This window comes from Pleurodeles waltl, chromosome 3_2, assembly GCF_031143425.1.
Source record: "Pleurodeles waltl isolate 20211129_DDA chromosome 3_2, aPleWal1.hap1.20221129, whole genome shotgun sequence".
Classification (NCBI taxonomy): domain Eukaryota; kingdom Metazoa; phylum Chordata; class Amphibia; order Caudata; family Salamandridae; genus Pleurodeles; species Pleurodeles waltl.
This window is the reverse complement of record NC_090441.1, coordinates 46165419-46187978: the sequence shown is the minus strand read 5'-3', so window position 1 is coordinate 46187978 and position 22560 is coordinate 46165419. Positions and strand designations below refer to the sequence as shown.

General features: G+C 45.4%; 1 long non-coding RNA gene across 1 annotated transcript in view; it reads right to left on the bottom strand.

Moving 5' to 3' along the window:
* The window catches only part of LOC138286748 (uncharacterized), a 139332-nt gene extending 136239 nt beyond the window's left edge, over positions 1-3093 (bottom strand). Inside the window, exon 1 of the long non-coding RNA XR_011202049.1 lies at positions 3051-3093. This is a non-coding gene — a long non-coding RNA (uncharacterized lncRNA). The remainder of the gene's footprint in view (positions 1-3050) is intronic.
* Between the last annotated feature and the right edge of the window lie 19467 nt (positions 3094-22560).

Genomic DNA, 22560 nt, shown 5'->3' with positions numbered 1-22560 from the left:
TCACGGGTAGAATTTCCCAAAGAAATCTTTACTGATCAAGGGACCCCTTTCATGTCTAGACTCATGCCTGAGATATGTCACACCATAGGAGTAAAACAGATCCGTACGTTGGTATACCATCCACAGACGGACGGTTTAGTCGAACGATACAATAAAACCATCAAGACATTGTAACGAAAAGTCATTAGTGAGTCGGGAAGGGACTGGGAAAATAAGTTACCCTTAGTCCTATATGCCTTGCGTACCCATATACAGTCCTCTACCGGTCACAGCCCCTTTGAGTTATTGTTCGGTAGACAACCTTGTACCCTACTCGAGATGTTAGCAGAACAGTGGGAGGAGTCTGAAGATGAGGAAAAGGATCTTTTATCCTATACTAAGGATCTTAGAGATAACCTATATTCTTTATGGGAAGAAGCCCACAGTACCTTAAGGGAAGCACAGGCCAAACAGAAAGCACACCACGACATACAAAGTACGTCTCAAAGACTAGAAGTAGGAGATAAAGTACTGGTATTATTACCTACCAGTGAGAATAAACTGTTGGCAGATTGGCAAGGTCCATATACGGTATTAGAACAGGTGAACCCAACCACCCATAAAATCAAGATACCAAGAGGAACAGGGAGAGAACAAATCTATCATATTAATTGTTAAAGAAATGTTAAAATCAGAGAGAATCACACACATCCATGTATATCACGACAGAAGGCGATCAGGAAATACCCTTGTATCATCTCCAGTATAGTGGTAGGGGGGACCAACCCATGCCCCAGATAAATACCACCTTAAAACCTGAGCAGCAGAAGCAGCTTGAAAACCTAGTTCAGTCCAACCTGGACGTATTCTCTAAAATACCCAGCCGAACTTCATTAATTCAACACCCCATTCGTACGATAGGTGATAAAGTAGTTCAACAATGGCCATATAGGATTCCTGAAGCCAAACGACAGGTGGTGAAAACCATGTTAGAGGCAGGTATAATTGAGCCATCATCCAGTCCCTGGTGTTCTCCTGTCGTCTTAGTGCCAAAACCGAATGGGAGCACCAGATAGATTCTGCATTGACTTTAGGCAAGTCAACACAGTGTCCCACTTCGACTTCTATCCTATACCCTGCATAGATGAACTCTTGGAAAGGCTAGGCCAGGCCACATATATGTCCACCCTTGATCTGACAAACGGGTATTGGCAAATTCCACTCAGAATGGAAGACCGGGAGAAGACAGCATTTTCCTCACCCTGCGGTCTTTATCAGTTTACCGTATTGCCTTTTGGACTTCATGCGGCGCCTGCCACCTTTCAGCGTCTCATTGATATGATCCTTAGACCATTCCAAAAGTATGCTGCTGCATATCTAGACGATATCGTAGTTTACAGCGCCACTTGGGAGGAACATCTTGCGCACTTACATCACGTGATACACGCATTACGGCACGCCAATCTCACTGCAAGCCCCGAAAAATTTAAATTGGGTCATACTACCATCAAATATCTAGGTTATATTATAGGGGAAGGGCGAGTTCATCCCCAAGTGGAGAAGGTTCAAGCTATTACCCACCTACCTCTTCCCCGTCATAAGAAAGACGTCCGAGCCTTCTTAGGCATGGTAGGGTATTACTGCAGATTTATTCCCCGGTTTTCCACTCTCGCTGGACCCCTCACTGACCTCTTAGGAAAAGCCAAACCGTTTGTCTAACCTCTCTCCCCAAGAAAAACAGAGTTTTGAAGTGATCAATTCCTTCCTAATCTCAGAACCGGTGCTCTGTTGTCCAGACTTCACTAAACCTTTTTGGGTTCAAACTGATGCCTCTGATGTTGGCCTGGGGATGTGCTGAGGCAGGCAGATGAGGAGGGGTCCCTGCATCCCGTTGTGTACATCAGTCGTAAGCTATTACCCAGGGAACGCCACTATCCTACACTTGAGAAGGAGTGTTTGGCAATCAAGTGGGCTGTGGAGACCCATTGCTATTACTTGGCCGGACTGGCTTTTACGTTAATCACAGACCATGCTCCTTTGACCTGGATGGGCCATCATAAAGACACTAATGCAAGGGTTCTCCGGTGGTTCCTCTCACTGCAGTCTTTCTCCTTCCAGGTTCTTCATTCTCCGGGATCGCTCCTCCTCAATGCAGATTACCTGTCCAGGTATCCTGGTGACGCATGGCTCTATCAGCCACTTCCTAGGGGGAGTGACTGTGACGGGCCGCTTCAACAACAGGCGGGCTCGTCAGGGTGCGATGACCCGGCTTCTGCTGCCACTTCTGACTCGGAAGTGCAGCGTCCTTCCACCAATACCCATCGGGTCATGGGGAACAGAGGAAGAACTTTCGTGCCATGCCCCAGCTCCATAAAAAATAAGTTTTGGAAGGCAAGGCGGCGGACGTGTGGCATCGGGAAAGCTGGAGACTCGCAGTGGAGAAAGAAGAAGACCAGGAAGACGGCACTACAAGTCGGACCGAAGACCCGACCGGAAACCTCCCGGCAGCGTTGATCCACGAACCAGCGGCACGGGAGGCGCCCAGCGCTGACTCCGGCCACGCTTGAGGAAAGCGTGGCCTCTGCACGTGCGTGCCTTTAAAAAGGGAAAACACGGGGAGGCGGGAAAAGGGGTGATTAGTGAGGAAAAAGGGGGGAAGAAGAAAGTATTGCTTAATGGATACTGGCATTATTTGATCATATAACCTTCAAGGTACATTTCTATATTTGCCATAATCCTGGGTAGCCACATCAAGAGAGAGACAACCAGGACAATACATACCCAATACTATATGAACTCCGGTGGGAGTTAAAGAGACAGAGGAGTACAGTAAGGTCATCCCATCCCGAAGAAAGGGCAGGAGACAGACAGAAGCAAAAAGGATAGAAAGATAGAGAGAAAGAGAATAAAAGAGGAAAAGATCAAAAGAAACCGGAAAAAAAAGAAGAAAAGAGACAGTGAAGACAAGAATCAGGAAATAAAGAAAAGAAGACAGGACCAGGGACAGGAGAAATAAAGGGGGGGGGGCAGAAAGGGACTAAAGGAAACTAAAGAGAGAGCAAATCACTTACCTGTGCCTTTTCACTCTTTCCCCGCATGTGCCTCCCGGGAGCCCTAAAAGAGAAGACGAAGGAGAAAGCCTCAGAAGGAACGTCAACCAACCCCAGAAGACCAACAAACTTTTTGTTGCTTAGTATTGTTTCATACCAAAATAAAGGAACTTACCAACGTATGCGACCACTGGCTATCTGTCCTCATTGTGCCACCCTGTCACAGCGTCCTAATTTAAATGTGCCTTGCTAATTACAATAGAATACCACTGTCACCACCCCACCATTAGAGTTGCTGGCTGGCTAACACAATTCCCCAAACAAAGACACAAGACAGCCACAGAGGAGAAATAAACTAGAAGGGTCACCCAAACATATCAAGAATGTTCAAACAGCCATAGTGTAATAAGGATGTTAAGTTGGCCTGAATTGTGTCCATAACTGTAATAAGGAGAGATTATGAAAACAAACACAATTATCATTTAACCCTTTATCAGAAATGAGATTGTATTGCTCAAAGCAGTCCCTAGAGGGAACCAAATCAAAAATATAATTTGTAAGAAACATGGTCATGAAACCATATTGTGAGCCCCCAGATAGCATAACCCCATGAAAAAGAACGGAGAAAGTAATGGAGTGTAACCCTAACCTACGCCCCTAGAGGATGCTTTTAGGGCTAGCAGACCTACTGCAATAATATTACAAAAAAGGCATTTAAAACAAAACTTTTCCTTACTGTTAAACAAAAGTTAACACCATGAGAAAGCTTAAAAGACATGGAATGGTGGGAGGGGTTATTATTTTGGAGTCCCCACTAACCTAGTGTTGGGATGCAAAAATGATGTAGACAGAAAGAGCATATTGTGGTCAATATTTTGATGGTGCTCCCATTGTCCTAGGACCACCAAAGGCTGAGTTAGTTATGAGCAAAAATGTTTTGTACAAGTACTGCCCTGCAAAGTATTATAGGTCAAGTTTTTGTCGCAAATAATGTAATATGTTGATATGACTGTAATGCTTTGAACAGCCCATAGAGGCCACCACAATGAAAATAGCATTTGTAAGAAACGTGGTCATGTAACTATATAGTTAGCCCCTAGGGGGCATAATCACACAAAAAATAGCAATACATAATTTAGAGTTATCATATATGTATCCCTTAGAGAGCATAGTGCATTACATAGTTTCAGGGGTAGAAAGACATAGCAATTATGTTACAAACAAGGCCCTTAAAACACAAGCTATTCCCAGCTGGAAAAGAAAAGCTCCAGCCATGAGAATACTTAAAAAGACACTGAAAGGTGGGAGGGGTTATTAATTTGGGGTCCCCTCTAACCTAGTTGGGGGACCCAGAGATGACCTAAACAGAAAGTTTGGGTGGTGGTCCCATTGTCCTAGGGCCACCACAGACTGAGTTATGGGCAAAAATGTTGTGAAAAACCATGCCTGCAAAACATTATGGGTCAGGTTTTCCCAGAGTGCAGTGAATATTGAAGTATTGGCTCTCCCACTGTACCAGGAGAGCTGCTTTCCCTTTGAGGATTTTTGCTTTATGTAAATCATTTACCAATTTCAAGTGTTTTAAGGGGAGAGACACAAGAAATTTCTCTGATAAGGTAACTGTGAACAATATGACTAGTGCTTCAATACCGCTGCCAGTCGAGTTCACGCTGTTGTGACTGTTCAGGCTCTCAGTGCCATGGCCGTCATGCAGCACGAAGGGGACAGACAAAAAAAATGGTTTGCCCACGCTGAAGTATATCAACAAATGTGCATTAACCCATGTAACAGGGGCAGTCTGCAAGGCGTGACAAAAGCAGTCTCAAGGCAGGACAAATGTAAAATAATTACCAATGACATCAAGTGATTTTTGAAAGCCAAGCCCAAGAAGGAGTGAAAGTGATGGGTGTGACATGGGTATGGTTAAAAGCCCACAATACTAACAACAGGTCAAAGTGTTTGTGCGCTCGACCTAAAAATTTCAATCCACTTGGAAAACATTACATTTTGTTACATTGTATACTTAGGAATGACCACAGGAGGGCGTGGCACCACCCAGGGAACGATGGCATAATTATTTAATACTCAAGGATAAAAACCTAGGGTAGGTGGCGGGGGGCACCAGGGATTCTGAGTTTACTTTCTTATTACTGCTCTACTAGCAGAGACAATATTCACTTCCCCGCTCCTAATGGATGTGACTGGGCATCCCGGCTGCAATTAGCTGGCCGGTTGCCTAGCAACTCACATCCGTGACAAGTAGCCCCGAGCGAAAATTGCTGAGACGCTCAACTGGGAACTCCGCCGTTTCCTGCAAGGAATGCTTGGGCAGCAGCTCAATCTATACTTCCGGTAATAGCTTTCCGCCAGGGGAGCCATACCAGTTGTGCTGGTGCTTTTAAAGCCTTTACTCAGAATACATTGCAGGAAACAATGGGGACGAGCTTCTAGTGGAAATGCGCCTTTAAAACAAGGGGGTCACGTATTGTGATAGGTGAAATCACAATGGTTGTCTGTATTTCCAATGTGCATCTGCCGCTGCAGGCTCATAGCGCTTGAAGTTCATTTTCCTAGTGTACAGGACAGCGTCAGAATGCCTTTCTGTTGCTATTGCAGCGGGTCAGCATGGCACAGCGGTGCAATCAGCGCTCTCTATGGAGTAACAATGTTGGAAGTGGAGAGGGCGTCTGTTAAGGAAGCGGAGCAGGGCGAAAGGTTGGCGAAATGATAGTAATTTATCTTTTTCGTTAGGCTCTATCACAAGCAGCAGCCTCATCGCCTACAGAGTATTCAATAGGACACATGGAACTCTGCTGTACATGAAATATAAATAGTGACACTGGAATTATGCGGCAGCGGGGTGCCAAATTATGCGGCACGGTAGCCACATTATGTGGCATAATGAGGCACAATTAGTAGACGTTTTATTTCGCCATTTTGCATTTTCAACTCACATCATTGCATGTGTGGGGAATGGTTTCACCTCTTTGGTAGCGGTTTAACGCCTGACTACAGAAATCAGCAACGAAAAGGCGATGAATTAACGTTTGCAAAGGGTCTGCCATTGAGGGGGACCACCTGTGGCGTTTCTCGCCAGTAACACGTTATCCATTTCTGCCAGAAACATACTTTTTTGTTCAAATCTACAAATTAAGCAGAAGGTGGTGGATGTGTTAAGTGAAAGTAAGTGCAGAATTATGTAAAAACGCCGCAAAATTCCGTAACTGAAGTGGTCCTGTGTGTAATACCTCGGGCCACACCCGATACTGCTGAGTGAAATAATATGCGTGCATACACGGATGTGGTCTCATGGGGAACTGCGTAAGCGCAGCCCCAGCTATATTATGTAACATCGGTTCCACGTTTTGTCTGGACACGCAGAACCGGTTACAACGTAAAGGAGAGTCCGGGTTGCTCTCTACACTGTGCACAATCCACATTGTTAGATAAACGACCACATGGTAGCTAGACTAGTGCTTTAAATGGGCCAGTACTGTCCGGTACTGAGTACCAGCACTTTTTTATTTTAGTAAGAAGAGTACCTGCACTTCTCAAGCAAAACGTAATACTTTTAATTGGAGGGTACCGGCACTTCTCAGAAACACAGTGTACCTGCACTTCTATTTTTCCATTTCAAGCACTGAACTAGACGTTAGCCCCCACGAAAGGTGGCAGTCTGCAGGGCCTAGAGCCTAAAGTGCCCTCTAGCGTTCTCCCATTGTCCATGCGCACATGCGCCTTACGCATCCTGTTCAGACACCCCCAAATTCTAAACCCCCGGGCCTGATTTAGAACTCGCCTGACGGGTTAGTCCATCACAACAGCGACAGATATCCCGTCCGCAGAAGGATATCTCGTCCACGGAAATCTAAATGCCATAATGTGCAATGGGATTTAGATTTCAGTGAACGAGATATCCGTCACTGTTGTGACAGAGTAACTCGACCCGAGCTCTAAATTAGGCCTTAAGAGTCCTACATTTCTTAGATATCAATCCACCCCAAAACCTTTTAACACTCAATCCATGTGCCCGTCTACACACAGTGTCTCAACATTCTCAACATCGCTGCTGGGCTGTGACCACCTTCTGCTCACACTGTTAATCCACCTGACTCAATCCGCAAACACTGCCTTGTGAGCTAAGTTCCCCAAGCTATGTGTTGCCGCTCCTCACTGTTCGCCCGTCACCACAAGCTCCCCGCTCTGCTGATATGAGCTCCCATTGGCCGTGTGGAGTTCTGCCTCCCTTCACTCTGTGCCCCAAAGTACTCACATCGGTTGTGCACATGTCCGCTGTACTTGTGCGTAAGCGCCTCTAGAACTCCAGTACACTGCTTATGTGAGTCTTGAACTTGCGCTTACGTGCTTACGTGGGGAGTGCCACCAGCCATCCGCTCCTAGTCATGAGAGTGAATACGTTGCAAAGTACAATACTTTACCCCGGTGCAAAGTTTCGTAGGTCCAGCACTTGCACTATTGACTCCTCCAGGCTTTTAATTCGTAAATAACTAAATAAGCTGAAGTGTGGATAGTAGTGTTGGCACGTTTTCTTTTTTTAATTTCAACTGCATTTTTAGTTTTCTTGCCAAAATGAATATTTATGTATTTACATTTTGTCAACGTTGTACATAAGCATTAACGTCTACTATCTCATGGGAGAGGTGGTGGGGTGGAAACCTGATCTCAGGGTCAGGGGCTCGGGAGTTCTACCCAAGTGTCAATCTGAACTCTGACCTGGGCTCCGGTCAGAGCTCCTTAACCCGGGACTGCAGGGCATCATCCTGGGCTCTGGGTAACACAGTGCCAGGACTCCCTTTCGCGGGAGTGACATGAACACGACAATGGTACCCAGCTTCCCTATGGACCAAGCAGACTCAAGAGGTTACGCCAGATCCACTGGGATTAAGGGTCGAACCTTGATCAGGACTAGATCTTCCCCGTGCGCTATTGGGTGTTCTCACGTGTCTGTCAAAAATGTAAGCACAGCCTTAGTGTGAAATACCTAGATAAACACTGTTCCCAATTTAGGTATGCAGAGCTATACTGGCTCCTGTATACTAAATAGTTATGCAATACTTCTTAAATAAATGCAAGAGAATTACTTCCGCAGGTAATATTCATGTATACATAGAATATAGAATGGTTCGCACTAACACCTACCTAAGTGCATAAGTATGAGTCTAGAAAATCAAGTATCGGGTCTTCGCTAAACACGTTTTCTAGGTTAATCAGTTCTCTTCTTCCTGTAATCATAATATGAAATACACTATCAATCTAGCTAAGAATCGTTCTGTGCTAATTGAATTTGTGCATGTAATGCAATACCTTACAATGAGTCCTTGATTACTTCTACACAACACTGCTGAAAACAACAACTAAATGTATTTTCTTATAAATGATTTGCGCAAACACAAAAATAAATGGTTAACTTCACCAACCCTTATCAGATAATTATACCTCTTATCTGTAGGTACATCTTGCCGGGGTGCAGACTGCTGCCTAAAATAATGTCTTTAGTGTTTTCTCTTTTGCAAGAATCTATGGAAGCGGAGAACAGATGCTGATCAAACAACAGAAGCCTCAATAAGGCAAGTAACTTTTAACTTGTAGTACTTTCAGAGATGTTACCTAATCCGCAGGTTGCCATTTTGAATAATGCCTTTGTTTTGTTTATCTCTGTCTCCAGGTTTTGCTTGCAAAAATGCAGAGGACAGGAGCAGGGGAACCCGGCGAGGACGACGAAAAAGAAAAAACTGCAGAGAAATGCTGAGGTGAGTGCTGGGAAAGGAACTGATGACGAGCAGTCGTCTGGATGCAGGGCGTAGTCTAAAAAGGCTACGTGCTTCATCTTAAAGAGCCCACAGCATTATGTGTGTGGCGTCAAACACATGGAGTGTTGGAGAACGAAGCCTAGATCAAGGGGCTTTAACCCATGGACCAGCTGGAGGTAGGATCCAGGGCCTGGTCAGAACTTCTTAAACTGACCAAGGAGAGGAGCCCTTGCGGTGCCTGTGGGACTCCATGAAAGACATTTTGCAACATGGCAGGATGGGTAATAGAGCCCCGGAGGGGGCTTCTATCCCAAGGCCAACCGGAGCTCTGACTCTAGGGTCCTCACCCAGGGCGTTCCTGAGCACTACTCATTCTTGTTATCTTTGCACACCGATTGACAGAGAAGGACATTCAAGAGATTGTGTCAAGTCTCCTGGAGCCCTGACTGGTTCAAATAGCCCTCATTGGGACTTCCATGGCTGATCTCAGGGTCACATTAAAGAAATGACATGTTTTGTTAATTTTAAGTACCAAACGCCAGAAGAGACATTGGCATGGAACATTTTGCACCACCCATGTAGGCATGGCTAATGTCTTATAGCTGTAATTACACACACCCCTAATTATAATTTTGCACACTTCTAATTATTATTCTGCAAAGTTAAGAGCAAATAAACAAACACATTCACAGACAGAATGAAGGTAAAAACAGTTGTTTACTGTGGAATTAATTTCTTATGTGGTCAGCCTGGATGTGACTGTTTGGTGTTGAAATGTTTTTCAACTGTAGATCCCTGGTGGATTTCAGGACAATTGCTCTTTGTAGTATTAGGTGTGTTCCAAATGTTGTAAGCCTTGTTATAAAATTCAATAATATTACCTTTGAGGAAAAAATATTGAATGCTTACAAAACTGTGTTATAACATTATACAGGATATACTTAAAAGTTTACAAACTTTGTGACTCCTAAAAAAAGAAAAAAACAATTATTTTGCAATAAAGTTCAGTAGTTATTTGTTGGCTCCATTATTTTCTATCGAAGTGTGTTGCATTACCAGTGGTTGGTTAATGTGTGGTGCTGGACCTATTCCATGTCTGAGCTAGAGAACATTACTACTGGTTTGGGTTATTTTTGGCTGTAGTAACTTTAGAAGTGCAGTTTCTGAATAGTCATGGGCTCATTATTTTGAGGGTGTGTGTTTGCCCATTCACTAAACCCCTACCACCCCTCCCGTAAAGTCTTACCCCTTCCTAAGCCCCTCCCATTGTAGTTAGTATTCCTAATTTTCTAGGCACTCCCCTCTCCCTCCCACATTCACTACAAAAACATATGGGTATGTGTTCGGAGAGCTCCACAGTTGAGGAGAAGCAGATAGGAGCACCCGAGGAACAGTCCCCAACACGTAGGTTTTAAAACAGTATTTTTAGTAAGTGAGTAGTACTTTTGTTGTGTTAGCATATGCACTATAAAGTGCATTTTGTGAATAGGGCCCTTAGACTAACCAAGCCAGGGTTGTAAATCTGTACAGGTATTTCACATCCTACCAATACACATTTTTCCTGGTAAAAATAAAGAACTGGCTTGGATGTTCACAACCATAAGAAAATGTTACGGCATAGGAAAAGGCAACTATTGTTTGGGTCAACCACAGGTCAAACACCCCAACATATGTTATGTTATGTATTGCATAGTTTAGAAAATGCTGCATGCACCCTTGTGAATGTCTAAGAGCGCAAAACCAAGCACACAATCACCTGCAAGTGTATCCTGGCACTGAGCAAATGAGTGTGTCTAGCCCCTCCTGTGGTAGGTGAGTTGACTGAAAAGGCAGGTCTTGAGCTTCTTGCATAATTCAAGAAGAGTGGAGTCTCTGATGTGGAGTGGGTATTTCGTTCAACGGTTTAGGAGCAATGTAAGAGAACGCCCATCCTCCCGAACTGGGTCTGTGTAGGAGTGGGATGTGTGTGAGTAGAGTCCTGCAGAGCACAGGTGTCTGGGTGGTTGATGGAAGGAGCTGCAACTGTTCAGGTAGCTGCAGCTGAGGTTGTGTGGTGTTCTGAATGTCTGTGAGGAGTTTGAAATGAGCATGCCTGTCAGGAGCCAGTGGAGCTCCCTCATGTGGTTTTTGTGTGGAAGATTGAGTATGCGTCTGGCTGCAGAGGTCTGGATGGTTTGTGTTCTTCTGGTGAGTTGCTTGGTGATGTTGAAGCAGTAGATAATTCTGATAGGACATAATAAGGTTCCTTAACAAAGTGTCATCTATGAGAGCTGCACAAACTTTCTGTCTTGAGAAACAGGCTGAAATGCTCATGATGTTTTGTTTTGTTGAGGACCAGATTGCAGATCCTTATAGAAGCATGAATCCACCTCAGAAAGTAATGAATCCTGTTACTACCCACCAAACTGATCATGAACTCGGAGGCATCTGAGGACCTGGGAAAATCCACCGGATAGACTTAAATGGCCACATTACCCCATTTCAGAGAGAGGAAGGGAGTCTAAAGCTGCTAAATGTAGACTTCCATGTACCACACAAACCATTCCTCCTCCCTTTCATGTGATCCCAGACATCTTCTTTATTTACTCCAAAAGAAGACGGTGGTCCACAATAAAAAGAGTGGCTCTCAAGTTCAAGAGAACCAGGAATGGCAACCAACAGAAAACACTAATAGGTTTTTCTTATATCCGGTGCCACAGATGTGGCACCACATGCCTGCCAGAAAGATTGGTAAATGTCTAGCAATGCTGGATCCTCTAGGTGATTCTTCACTTTGGATAGATAATGTTCTCTATCAGCCACCCCACAAATAAGTGATTCAGGATGGGATGAGCACTTACTGACCTTGTTAACCTTTGAAAAGATATCAGTGGTTACTATGGATGCTTCCTAGATAAATCCCCTAACTTCCTAGGACTATCAATCTTTGATCTGATGTCAGAAATTGTTATGGCTAAAAAAAAAGGCAAACTAGTGACTAAATACCCCCTGGACTAACTTTGAAATTCAGTGTTCAGTGGGATTGTTAAATTCTAAAGATTTTAAAATCTACTCTGGTACTGGTACTGATCAGCAACAGATATCTTTGTGACAAGTGGTTGACATTCTAAGAAACGTTGCTATTTTCTTTAAGCAGTAATTTCTCAATGTTTGCTTGTCTGTCAGTAATTCTGATTAAGGGCGAACAATTTATTCCATATGTATCATATTTCTGATTTTTATCTTTATTTTGTATGTACTGGAGAAACAGTATTAAAGACATTATTCCGAGAGAGGGCGGTGCTCCAATGGTTTGAAGGATGAATAATGTGGATTTAGTTAATTAACTTGCAAGGTGTACACCTTTTTTATCCCAACACATTGGTAACCACGCTATACAATTTCCTTGTGAATGTGGCGGGCTGCATACAAATGGTTGACTTTTATGTTCAGATGAGTTTGTAACACCTATGAAATCATTGTCTAACCAGGCAGAGTGAAAGAGAGCAATACTGAAGTTTAGTAGTATCCAGTGTAGATGACCTCGATGTTGGAAATGGAGACAACAGACTGATTTACAGTTTTGTGGGTGTGGGGCATCTGACAAAAACAGCAGATAGCCGTCCATAATATTTAAGATTTATACATGTCCAGGCACTGTAAAGAGGGTGGAATCGACATACGCTACTTTGTGGCAGATTTCCTGCACACATCAATTCAAAATCACCCCCAAAGTCTTCATACCCTTTCATGACTCCGCCAAGCATGTAGCTAGGTGGAACGACTCCTATACAGTGAAATCCCTCCTATAGGACTGATGAGGCAGATCCCCTTGAAAGTGGCACAGTGTACAGGTGGACTACAGATGGCACATACTGACAACTGGTTATTAAGATGCTGCTAAGAACTGAATGCTCCAATGACCTGTGTCAGTGTTTTTTTTACATCAAAAGGGCTAATTGATGGATCAGGCTAATTGTTTGTCTTTAAAGATGAGAGTCCTAAACACAAAATTGTAAACCCAGAGAAATTCCATAGGAAAATCCACACAGGAAAATCCACATGAGAGAAGGTTCAAAATGCAAGCCACAAAAGTTTATTCAAAACGAAAAATCAATACATAAAGGTGTGGTCAGTAAATCACTTCAAAAGGCCCATAATGCAAATAAATATACAATATAATTTGGCAGCAGAAACCGCCCCCTAATCTAATCAATAGCCAGAACCATTTATGGTCCAGCACAAGGCAAACGAGAATAAAGGAGCATTTGTCATATAGACTGGTCAGTTAGCAGGAGAGAAGAAGACACCTGTAAAAAATCTAAGTTCTGTTCAGATGAAAGCTGCGTCTGCCTCTAATGAGAGCAGGGGAAATCTCTGGCTCGTCTCCCTAACGGTGAGCCTTTATACACTTCTATACATTGAAACAGTACAGTCATTGTGGTCTGGCATAGAAAGTTACATATTACTATCAATAGTAAAACAGAAAACACACCACGTGACAGTAAGACTACTCTACTTCTTCTGAATATTCCTGTGTTATGCCGTACAAAAGAAACAGCACACTGAAGATATAAACATCATCTCTGTTCAGCTAAAGGAAGTGGCCTTTAATTGTGTATACACCTGTAAATGCGCTCTCTCCAGGAACATCAGGAAAAAATGAGCAGAAATTAAAACATTTTAAAAGTGTTACACTGCTATGAAAATCATAGAACTCATTACATCGCTTATATTTACCTGAATGGTCGAAGATCACAATGGATGCTCCTCGGTACACAAACAGAGTGAGAGAAAATAGACAGTGTCAGGCTGCACCTCCCACACACTCCCAATGTGCAATATGAAAACACGAGTAGGCCTAGTTTGGCCGATTTAATACTCTCATCATATTAAACACAGTTTAAGCATTGCATTTATCACTTTGTAGTATTGATTAGAACTCAAAATATTAATTGTGGAATCTACGTCCACACTTGTAACCAGGAATAGTCATCATGGCATGGCAACAAGACGAGACGATGGTGCAGTGTGGATGTTGTTGGGCATTGATTTGGGCAGAGACACAGAGCCAAGGTACCCATTCATTGGTTACTGCAGGAGGCCACTGCCTATTTGGGCAGAATGTAAGGCTTTGTGGCCTGGAAGCTGATCAGCCTTAACATGGGTATGCGAAAATACATTTCGTTGCTAATGATATGTCTGAAATGCACTGAAAAAACAAGCCCCAGATAGTTAATCATATATAATTAAATAATGAGTCTTCAGGCTAGTCTGGTTCCACGTTTCAGTAAGTGTGGGGTCCAACCAGCCATCATCCTCTACAATACCGGTTGCATAGCCTACCACTGTGTCTAGCTCATGGAGGGGGAAGGTGGAAATCACAGCTGTGCAGTGCTTAGTTTGTAAAAGAATGAGTGCCAGTGCCTAAAGCTCTGCTCAGTAGCCCACAGGCGGTAAATTAAATCAATGTGCCGAATACCAAGGCTGCATAGTCCGGAATACACTTCAGGTCTCTCTAATCCCCCACCAGACACTCATTGCCTCCTTATCTCACTCGTGCAGGTTCGAGCTTTCTGCATTTGTGACCTTCTTTCTGTCTTTCTCTTCCCATTTTGTAGCTTTGTTTGATTTCCCTCCCTTGCTCTTGGTAAATCTGTGATGACCCAAAAGAAGTGCTGGTACTCCACAGGCAACCACCGGCTCAAATTAAGCACTGCAGCTGTGTGGTCCCCAAATTTTATACACAAAGCCTATAGACCCAGTTTCAAGCCCCTTCGTGTTAAGAAAGGTGACACTTAGCCCAGCAATGTTGGGGGTCAGTATAACAGCTAAGGTCTATTTAAGGGAAATATGATTGATTTACGAAGTATGCCCAGAGCCTTTAAAAGGAATCCCAATAGCATAAAGGGTAGTTGTCAAATAGGAAGATCACTTTGTGGAAATCTGGAGAAAATTTCAAATAATTTAGAAATATTTTTTAAAATCTGTTTCGTCAGAGCTTTGAGCCACTTGATCTAACAGCAAGTTGAAACCTCCAGCGATGAGAAGTCTATATCAATAGAATAACCACAGGCAGGAAAGACAGCACATCCGCTTGGCAAGGATGGAAGCACTTTAAAGGCGCTGAAGGTAAGTGGGTCACAGCTTGACATTTTACAGATTATTTTATCTCTTGACTGGTGGGCAGTTTAACGGCGAGCCTTTCCAAATAAGTATGTACTCAGCTAGGTACAGTACTGCACATTCAGCAAAACACGTTGGCAAGTGGCATCCTGTGACTTATGTCCCCCGTGTGACACCCAGGAAAGAGGCAGCTTTTACCCTTAGGAAGTTGGCAGCATCATAGAACGTGACATCAAAGAAGTTTAAAAAACACTACAATAAATCCAAGGATACAAAGGGAGGTAGAGCATCCAGGGATACAAGGATCAGCAGTGCACCCAAGGACATAAGTGGCAGAAGTAGACACACATATATAAGCAATAACACTGCATACAAGAACGCAAAGGACAGCAGGACATCCAAATGAGGAAGGGAGAAAGTGTGTTCAAGGAAGCAAATGGCAGCAGAACATTCAAAATACAAAACGCAAAGGCATGTACAACATACAAGGAACAGTTCTGCATCCTCGGATACCAAGGGGAGCACATTACAAAGAGCCATAGCACATTAAAAAATGAAAGGGCAATAACTCGCCCAAGGATGTAAGATGCAGTAGCTAATCTGATTATTCAGAGAGTAACACCAGATTCAATGGCTAGAGGGGGTAGCAACCGATACAACAATGGCTACAGCTTATCTGAAGAATATCCAAGTCAGCTTGACATCCAGTGAATAAAAAGGGAGAAGTGCACCAAGTAGATACAAGGAGGAGGAGCACATCCAAGCAATAACAGGAGACAGGACAAACAGGTGGACAGGGGACATCAGATCTCCCGAGGATGCAAGTGATGCCAACCCATCCAAGGAGACAAGGAACAATAGTACATACTAGTATAGAGGGTACATTGCACCTTCAAGACTAGAAAGTGAAGAAACACAGATCCGGATCCCAGTAAAAGCATCACGTTCAAGGAAACAAGGATACAAAGGTCAGCAAAGCTTCCATGAATACAAAGAGCTGCAATCTATACAAGTGACAACGCACATCCTAGGATACGAAGGGCAGCCGCACATACATTTTACAGGGTGGAGCAGTGCATCAAAAGAGGTTTCATGTAATAAAAGTGCCTTTTAAAATGTTGACTACACTTCTTGAAATTGTTGAGGTAATAACGTAATGTCCCTCATTATTACCTACTACAATTGTAAAAATTTCAAACCTCAATGTCATTTATATTACATGGATTTTTTTTGTTTCACTATTTCTTTATTGGAACAAATCACAAATGCAATACATAGTACCACTAACGCCAAGAGAGTGAGATTCGTTACAGCTGTAGGAGGAACATTAGCTACATAGTGCATCCATGGTCCTCCGGTGTGCAGAGGAACACCCACACCTCTGTACCATGAAAAGGCTTGCTGCTCATCCCTGCTGTGGGGGCCTGGGGAAGACGGGCTGGCGAGAGGGGGAACAGACAGAAAAGGGGCGATGATACACCACCTATATAAGTCAAAGAGTCCCCATGCATGGAGGATGTGCACCCCACCAGCACAAAACTTTTCAGTTGGAATATGGGTTACAGGGCACTGAGTTCCAACAGTAAACAAATAAGACATCACGGCTAACGTGCCCGGGTACTGGCTTATGGAGCTGTGGAAGGAGCAAGGGGATAGGTCATGGTATTGCAAGCAGGGACCCGTAGGGGGGTAGTCGCCTCTTGAGGGTCTACCGGAGTGCTTGATATCTCTAGCAAATAATTTGTCGAGTACATGACATTGTTTTTACACTTGCCGAAACGCAGTGATTGCAGAGGAGGTAAGGGGATAGTGTGGAGGCTACAGATAGCTTGATCCTGTCGCAAGAAATACGAAGCTCCGGCTTCATAGACATGTCGAGATTGTGACTGGGGAAAAGAAAAGAATGAGAGTGCCATGAGGACAAAGATGAGGTAAATGAAAAGGGGCAGGATTAGACCAGGACAGGGATAGCGTTAAAGAGGGGTGGAGATGCTTAAGGAAGGGTGGGTAGCCACCTAAGCCACGGGGAGGGGGATATCGTCCAAGAACTCAGATAGAAGGGGTTGGATCCTTGGAGCATGACTTAGGGTGGGTGGGAGAGAAGAAAGGTGATTAGGGCCGGGAGGAGGTAACAAGGTAGGGGGGGGAAGGGGCCACATGTAGGGTCAAGGAAGAAGCAGTTATTGATGCAACAACTGGTGTTTCACTGGATGTCCACCTCAGCATGGAGAAAGGAAGCTCAAGTGTGGGAAAATACGTCCGCCTGATCCTGCATATTGTAAATGACCTGTTCATACGACAATGTTTGATAAATTGCCAACAGCCATTTCCCATGCGTGGGGAGTGCCGTAGCTCTCCAATGTCGGAGGATGCAGAGTTTGGCCGTGGCAAGTGCAGTGTGAAGAAGACGCATTTGGGGATGCGTCAGGTCCGGAGAACATGTAAAGTCAAGGAGCAGTAGTACCCCGTGCTGTAGTGGGATCGGTAGTGGCAGTGTTTCTCGCAGTGTGCGCCCCGCCGCATCCCAGTAGGTGGTAACCGACGGGCTGTCACAGAGGATATGGAGGAGATCGCAGAGGACATGGGGACAGCACCAGCAATGTGCATGAGGTAGGAGGCCTGCCGACCTTAATTTAACAGGCGTCCAGTACCAGTTGTGGAGAGTTTTAAAGAGGCAGAACTTCATCCGGGCTTCCCTCGTTCCACAATCGTGGGCTTCTAACATGTCTGCCCAATCTTCCTGGTCAATTCTATTTGGAGCTTCAACTGCCAGGAGGTACGGAGGTTGTGAACAAGGGGTATGGAGTAGAGGTGGCGGATCAAGTGTGCATGTATGCCGGACATCACGCAGCTGTAGCATCCCCATGCATGAAGATAAGAAGCAAACGGGGAGGGTGGCAAGAACCAGGGGTGCAGGCCCTGGCTGCCAGAAAGGCAGTGTTGTAATTGAGTATAGCGTCAGTCTTGCCGGGCGGGGAGACAGAATTCCTCTTACAGCGTAGTAAAGGATTTCAGGTCTCGATCTGGCAGGACATGTCCTATGTGTGTGATGCCAGCCGTTCGCCATACATTCCAGTCCAGCATCTTTCTTCCAATCCTCAGCTTTGTGTTACCCCATAACAGGGCTTGTTCATGGAGATGAGCATCCACCCCAAGGAGTTTGTGGGCGCGTTTCCTAGAACATATCTTGGCTTCCACCATGCGGTAGCAGGAAAGCATTCTAGCTGTCCCATCTTCATATATAGGGCTCGTACCCCTCGGACAATGCAGGAGGACTTGTTCAATTTGCGCCCACAGTGGTGGATCTACCTTCTCGGGAAGCATATACGCCATTTGGGAGAGGTGCAGCGACAGCACGTACATCTCTACTGATGGTAAGCCTAATCCCCCGCAAGAATGATGGGCTAGTAACTTGGCTTTGGTTAGACGGGGCGGGTAGATCCCCAAACGAAAGAGCGTATGATCTTGTCTGCTGAGAGCAGTAGAGGTAGGGGTGTCAGCAGGGGCAGCATACCCAGAACATAGGTAAAGCAGGGTAGTGTTACCATGCATACCACCTGGGCCCTCCTCCACAGTGAGAGGCTGAGCCTGGGCCACTTGTCAAAGTCTAATCGTGTTCGTGCAGTGAAGGGATCCATATTGTCCTAGACCATATGTTCCAGGCCTCTGCCGATAAGGATCCCCAAATATTTAAGATGGGGGAGGGGTGTCCAGCGGACTGGCAGGCCTGCAATGATCAACCTGTAGTGGATGGGAGATTGGTAATGCTTCGCTTTTGTCCCAGTTTACTTCATAGCCCGAGAGGGCTGCAAATTCCGTGAGGATGCCTTTTAGGCATGAAAGGGAGTGCGGAAGATCCGTAAGTATAAGGAGGATGACGTCTGTGTATAGATATAGCGTGGAAGTACTGCCTGGAACCAGGATTTCCAATATCTCCGGGGTTTGACGAATCTTGGCGTCTAAGGGTTCCATGGCCAAGAGGAACAATAGGGGGGATAGCAGGCAGCCCTGATGGGTCCCACGGTTGATGGGGAACAACTTCGATAGGAAGCCCCCGCAGTTCACCTGCGCAGTAGGCAAGTCATGGAGCCATCTGACCTCGACAATAAAATCATACCCTGAACCAAAGCGTATAAGGACTTCGAACAGATACCACCATTCAATCCTATCGAACGCTTCTTCAGCGTCCAAAGATAGGGAAGGGCCTCTTTCTGTAACTCTCTGGCTGACCATAAGTTATGTGCCATTGTGCGGAGGTGAATACGGGATCAGCAACCAAGTACAAATCCCAACTGGGTATGTGGATAAGAGAGGGGATGACTTTGCGTAATCAAGCCACCAGCACTCCCGCTAGGTTCTTGATGTCACCATTCAGAAGGGAGATGGGACGACAGCTTCTGCAGAGCAGGGGGTCCTTCCATTGGTTCGGAAGGACATTTATGAATGCCTTGTTAGAAATCAGACCCAAGGTACCAGTATGCGTTGTTTCCTTGAAGGCTTCATGCAAGGATGTAATTACATCCTCTCCCGCCCACTTATAAAATTCTGCAGGAAATCCATCTTCGCCTGGGGCTTTATGGTAGAATAGTCTAGAGATCGCCTGGGCAATCTTGTTCTTGCTTATTTCACCCTCCAGGAGGCTCCTGCCATCGCTGTTAAGACAGGGTAGGGGGACATCCATTAAAAAAGGCGGTTAGGGATTGGGTTCACTGTAGTTTCTGGCATATACAGAGAGCAAAAGGCTGCAGATTTGTTAACAATATCCTTGGGGTGCATGAGGGTAACACCAGTCGTAGAGCGTATGGCTGGTATGGCTAAGGCAGCTTTCTGCTGCCACAGCTGAGCCACCAACAAGCGGCCCACTTTCTCCCCCTACTCATATTGATGGCCCTTCATCATGCTGAGAGCATATTCCGCCTTGGTGGTAAAGAGAGTGTTGAGTTCCCTTTTGGCCTTTTCGAGTCAACAGCATAAAACAGAGGAGGGGATTGTAGCATATTGCTGCATGAGGGCCAGTATCGCCATCTCTAACTCTGTTTGTTGGATGCGTCTTTTAGCATTTGCTACAGCCACATCTTTCATCAGCTGGCCTCAAACAGTCCCCTTGGCTGCAGTCCACAGAACCCTCCTTGAGGTGACTAAGCCCCTATTGTGTTCCAGATAGGTGGCAACATGAGTTTTAGGTTGTTCATTGCCCTGTAGTGTGTGGTAGCACGAGATATTAAGATGCCATGGCTTTCGTCCTGGGCCCGGCTAGCCCCAGGTTGTGGGTGAGGAGGACGGGAAATTGGTCAGAAAGGGCAGCTGCCAAAATATGGGAGTCTGTAACGTGGGCCACCGTCCCTTGAGTTATCAGTAAAAAGTAAATTCGAGAATATATATCATGCACCGAAGACCGAAAAGTGTATTCCAGCTCCGCAGGATGTGCACGGCGCCAGTGATCCGTCAAGCCATGATCCAGAATGATATAATTCATCAGGGCTCTATCAGTTGCATTACAACGGTCTAAAGGACCCGTTCAATCCAGGATTGGGTCACGCACCACATTCCAGTCGCCTCCCAGCAGGAGGTGCACTTCCCCAATTTCTGTAAGGAGATGATCGAACTGTAGGAAGATGGCCCCAACCAGGGCATAGACAGATCCTACACATAGCTCATAGTTGCTGATCTTTAGTTTAACTAGTATGTAACGACCCTACAGATCCGTCCAAGTTTTAAAGATGGTGAAGGGTAAGGATCTGTGCATCAGGATCACCACACTACATTTCCGGGATACGCCTGAGGTCGGGGTCAGAAGGCTTGGGCAGCTGCTATGGACTACTCGTCCCACCTAGTTATGCCGCAACTTTACTTATTCAGAAGAGGAAAGGTGGGTTTCCTGTATAGGAGCTATGTTTACCTTCTGGGACTGTAAATAGTTAAGTACCTTTTTCCTTTTAATGTAATGAGTGTGGTCATTAACATTCCAAGACATCTGAGATAGTGTGGACATGATCATAAGCCCTCATGAGTATGTCCTTGGAGGTAAGTGCACGTGGGTCGATACCAACAATGGGAGATGCCCAAGCAAAAAGGTGGTGGGAGAGGGTCACAGGGGAGGGTAGGCTAAGTGGGAGACCCCCGGTCACAGGGGGGAGGGTACAGACGTCAACTGAGGTTGTGTGTGGGAAATGGGAGATGATGCTGTTAGCAGCTGAGAAGGGAAGGAGAAGAAGAGAAAAAGAATTGAAGGAGAAAGGGAGGTAAAGGGGAGGGGAAGAAGGGTCAAAAGGAGCCAAAAAACAAAACAACTCAGAGGCAGGACAGGGAGAGCCCTGACCAGAGTCCAAAAACGTTAAACTGCCGGTCTAAACTCGCTCTGCTCGTGCACCGGAGGTCCCCACCCACAACTTGGAATGGGCAGAGGGGACAGCAGGCGGCTTTTAACAGTACAACCAGCTATGACGGATTTGGAGGAGAGGAGGGGTGGTATATACTTGCAACCTGTATGTGAGGAGCTATATGGGTTGTGAAACATGGCAGGGGTGGACGGTAGCCATAGTGATCAGATAGACACACCCTCTTACATAGACATGGCCTGGGCCCGGCGGGTACGTATGGGATGTAACGTCACATTCCTAGCATCTGGACTTGAGGGAAGGATGGACTTTGCATAAGTAGAACTACTGTTAAGGGCACAGAGATTATAAGAAGCATCCTAGGGTCCTTGCAGAGGGACATTTGTGTAGCCCAGAGAAGGAGAGACCATATGGGAGGGCTGCTCGGTAAGTGGGATCACATGATGTAAACCTCAACAGAGGGGCAGGGGGAACCCCAACATTCTTACAAAATGAATAAACCATCCCAACAGTGTTATACCCCAACCATGAGGCATGCCCCTATAAGCAGGGCTTCCATGATTCGTAACAGAGCTTAAGGCTAGAAGGGGTGGTCCGGCCCGACTGCCAGCATTCTGCGGGGGCCTTGCGGCCATACCAAAGTTAGAGCGAGGCCCAATCGTCTCTCTCTGGTCACCCAAAATCAGGAAGGTAAGTGGAACAGGCCCACATAAAATGAACAAATACGCAGTAACATTAAACAGTAAGTAACAGAGTACTCAGCCAGCTGATGGGCAGCAGCCGCTGAATGACCCATCGCCGATGGACCCAACGGTGCAGACATGTGCAGGCTGAAACAAAGAGGGGGGTTAAAGTCAAGTTTCCGTAGTCAAGGGTTTTAGCGGTGATATGGATTTGTCTCTGCTCTGGTCTTGAGTAAGATATGCTAACGTCTGTATGGCAGTTGCTCTGTCCTACTGTGATCTATGTTGTCTGTCCATATGCCTTCACCTTTTCTGGCGCCCACCTGCGGTCCATTGGTCCTCAGCTGTAGATGTGGAGGAAGCACTCTCCAACGGATGCAGGCTGCCCTGAGGCCTCAATGTTGAATAGTCCATTGGTTGTGAATGGATATTGTCCAGGAAACTACACAGTGCAGTAGGATCCAAGAAGTCTCTGGATTGGCCCCCTTGGGTGATCCACACATGTCGAGTTGTCAGAGTTATGGCCGCAGGGCTAAAAAGGCTTTCAATCAAACAATCAATCAGTGCATTTATAGAGCGTGCTACTCACCCGAGAGGGTCTCAAGGCGCTGAGGGGGGGGAGTTACTGCTGCTC